The 3,930-nt window shown below is 40.5% G+C and overlaps 1 protein-coding gene and 2 pseudogenes across 1 annotated transcript in view; all 3 read left to right on the top strand.

The window, feature by feature from the left end:
- Window positions 1–1,748, top strand: part of LOC102481941 (adenosine kinase pseudogene) — a 4,665-nt pseudogene extending 2,917 nt beyond the window's left edge.
- ZNF461 (zinc finger protein 461) overlaps window positions 1–3,930 on the top strand; it is a 54,384-nt gene that overhangs the window by 47,375 nt on the left and 3,079 nt on the right.
- Window positions 481–1,692, top strand: LOC102481528 (adenosine kinase pseudogene; annotated as a pseudogene).

Genomic DNA, 3,930 nt, shown 5'->3' on the forward strand with positions numbered 1-3,930 from the left:
GAAAGAGGAGAGTCACCTGATATATGTTCTCTAGGCCTTTTAGAAAAAATGGAGTTGTTCCTTTGGCAACATATATGCAAATCTACAAGAAAGGTGATATTATAGACATTAAGGGAATGGGTACTGTTCAAAAAGGAATGCCCCACAACTGTTACCATGGCAAAACTGGAAGAGTCTACAGTGTTACCCAGCATGCTGTTGGCATTGTTGTGAACAAACAAGTTAAGGGCAAGATTCTTGCCAAGAGAATTGATGTACATATTGAGCATATTAAACATTCTAAGAGCAGAGATAGCTTCCTAAAACATGTTAAGGAAAATGACCAGAAAAAGAAAGAAGCCAAAGAAAAAGGTACCTGGGTTCAACTAAAGCGCCAGCCTGCTCCACCCAAAGAAGCACACTTTGTGAGAACCAATGGAAAGGAGCCTGAGCTACTGGAACCTATTCCCTATAAATTCATGGCATGATGGGTGTTAAAAATAAACTAATCTGAGCCGAAGGCGGAGTAGGCGCGGTGAGGTGCAGCCAAAGAGGGATGGGAACGTGAAGATGGCAGCTGCTGAGGAGGAGCCGAAGCCCAAAAAGCTGAAGGTGGAGGCGCCAGAAGTGCTAAGTGAAAATATTCTCTTTGGAATGGGAAATCCTCTCCATGACATCTCTGCTGTGGTGGACAAAGATTTCCTTGATAAGTATTCTCTGAAACCAAATGACCAAATCCTGGCTGAAGACAAGCACAAGGAACTGTTTGATGAACTTGTAAAAAAATTCGAAGTTAAATATCATGCTGGTGGCTCTACCCAGAATTCAATTAAGGTGGCTCAGTGGATGATTCAGCACCCACACAAAGCGGCATCGTTTTTTGGGTGCATTGGAGTAGATAAATTTGGGGAAATCCTGAAGAAAAAAGCTGCTGAAGCCCATGTGGATGCTCATTACTATGAACAGAACGAGCAGCCGACTGGAACTTGTGCCGCATGTATCACTGGTGACAACAGGTCCCTTGTAGCTAATCTTGCTGCTGCCAATTGTTATAAAAAGGAAAAACATCTTGATCTGGAGAAAAACTGGATATTGGTGGAAAAACCAAATTTGTTATATAGCAGGCTTTTTTCTTAGTTTCTCCAGAGTCAGTATTAAAAGTGGCTCGACATGCTTCTGAGAACAATAGGATTTTCACATTGAATCTGTCTGCACCATTTATTAGCCAGTTCTACAAGGAACCATTGATGAAAGTTATGCCCTATGTTGACATACTTTTTGGAAATGAGACAGAAGCTGCCACGTTTGCTAGAGAGCAAGGCTTTGAGACTAAAGACATTAAAGAGATAGCCAAAAAGACACAAGCCCTGCCCAAAGTGAACTCGAAGAGGCAGAGAATTGTGATCTTCTCCCAGGGAAGAGATGACACTATAATGGCTACAGAAAGTGAAGTCACTGCTTTCACTGTCTTGGATCAAGACCAGAAAGAAATTATTGACACCATTGGAGTTGGAGATGCATTTGTTGGAGGGTTTCTGTCCCAACTGGTCTCTGACAAGCCTCTGACCGAATGTGTCCGCACTGGCCTTTATGCAGCAAGCGTCATCATCAGGAGAACTGGCTGCACCTTTCTGGAGAAGCTGGACTTCCACTGATGGGAGAGCAGGGAACCCAGCCTCGGAGTACAGCCACTGCCAGATTGCTTCCTGAGAATTCCCATATTAATAAAGGAGGAAATTACCTGCCATCCTTTGCTACTATAATAATGTTCTTTCTTAACTTAGAGGGTACGGTTATGCTCATAGAATCTTTAGTCTCTCTACAACCTAAAAAGTGATGCTTATTTCCATAGTTTGATAGTGCCACCTAAATGTCAATTAAACAGGAATATAACATTTCAATAGAAATTTTTATTTCATTTTCAGTTACTTTGTAAATTCACGTGCATTTAGTAACTTGATCAGTTTTTTTTTTTACATTTCTGCTTTGAATGCAGATGTAATTTAATATAATCTTTTTTTTAAAGGAATGAAGCTTAATATCGATCTTTAGCTTTTTATACAAATATATTTAATCTAGGAGTATGTGTGTGTACACACACACATACATAAATGTACCACATATATACATGATAAATGGTCAAATAATATACAGAAATATTTATCTTACCAAGTTATGCCAAGTAATTTCTTCATTGTGCACTCAAACATAATAAACTTTGGATAATTAAATAATTTGCCAAATATCAGGTTATATTACAATATTCAAATCATATACTTATGGTACTCTGTAATTTGATACAAATAAAAACTTGTCATATTGGAAAAAAAAAACAGTGAGATACTTCTCAGCTGTTAGAATGGCTATTATGGTTGCACTTAAGGTAAGGACTTAATTAGATAATACTATCTGTAATACAGTTTGAGGAAGTGACTTTTTTTTTTAAGGGTTTGCCATGGGGCACTCGTGGTCAACTGAGAGACAGAGAGACAGTGAGAGGGAAAGTGAGAAATCACTCACCGGGGGGATGGCCACACTGTTATCTCTTCTCTTCCATTCTCCTGGGATTTTAGGCACACACACATGTGCCTACTGTGAGTTTCAAGGTGCCATATCTGGGACTTGAACCATGGTTGGTCATGTGGGAGTTCAACACTTTAATCACCATGCCACCTGATGGCCCCAAGGAAATGTATTTTTTAAAAAAAAATATTTATTCATTTGTTTATTTCTATTTGATGGGGGTTGGGGAGAAAAGGGAAGCAAGCTGCCAGGTCTGGGACTTGAACCGCAGTTGGCCATGTGGCAATCCAGCACCTTTAACCACCATGCCACCTGCTGGCCCTGAGGAAGTGTTTTTTAAGCTGAGACTTGGATGAAATTAAGCCAGCCATTCAAAAAATCTAGTTGTGGCTTCTTGGCAGATGGGACAATGTGTGAACATCTGTTTGATAGGAAAGGCTTTGGCATATCCTAGTTGTCAAAAGAAGGTCAGTATGGTTATAGCATACCTAAAAGGTAGATGGACTCAAAATGAGTTCTTATTGGTAAGCAGAGGCCTTTTAAAAATTATTTAATTTATTATTATTACTAGCTTTGTCTTTCTGTAGGACATGTATGCTCATCAGAGAGAGGCAAAAAAAGAGAGAGAATGAAAGTGAAAAAGCAAGCCACTAGGTCTGGGGCTCCAACCACAGTCAATCATGTGGGAGTCTAACACCTAAACCACCATGCTTCCTGCTGGCCCCAAGGCCTTTCATTCTTTTTTTGGAGAGATTTTCGCTGGAATATCTCTGAAAATGGAATATTCCAGTTAACTTAAATCAGTGCTGTAAAGAAGTAAAACATGTGTACATCTTATGACTTTCTTAGGAATTGGCATCTGAAATAGCTCAAGATGCTGCCTAACCTAATTGGACTTTTTGGTTTTGTGGACCTTCTTATTGTGTAGACATTTTTCTCTTCTTTTTTTTGGAGAGATTTTTGCTATAGGGTGCGTGAGCTCGCCAGACAGACAGAGAGAGACAGAGATAGAAAGCGAGAAATCACCCCCCAGGGGGGATGGCCATGCCGCAATTCCTTCTCCTCCATTCTCCTCTCGGGATCTTGGGCATGCACGCACACGTGCCCGGCGTGAGTTTAAGCCACTGGGTCCGGGACGTGAACCGCGGTTGACTACGTGGGAGTCCAGCTACATAGCCATTATGCTAACTGCTGGTCTTGACATGTTTCTTATTGTGCAGACACATTCCTCCTTTGTTTTCCACTTAATGTCTCCACACTTTGTATAATTTTAAGCAAATATTAAGGGGTTACTCTGATCCCCTTATTATATGGAATTTAGTCAATCACTTGATGAAATCTCCTTGCTATTCCCCCTTCCCATTGTGACTTTTTTTTTTTTGAGAGGTTTTTGCTATAGGGCGCGTCCACTTGCCAGGAGGCAGGAGG

The sequence above is a fragment of the Tupaia chinensis genome, unplaced genomic scaffold, assembly GCF_000334495.1.
Source record: "Tupaia chinensis unplaced genomic scaffold, TupChi_1.0 Scaffold143654_1, whole genome shotgun sequence".
NCBI lineage: Eukaryota > Metazoa > Chordata > Mammalia > Scandentia > Tupaiidae > Tupaia > Tupaia belangeri.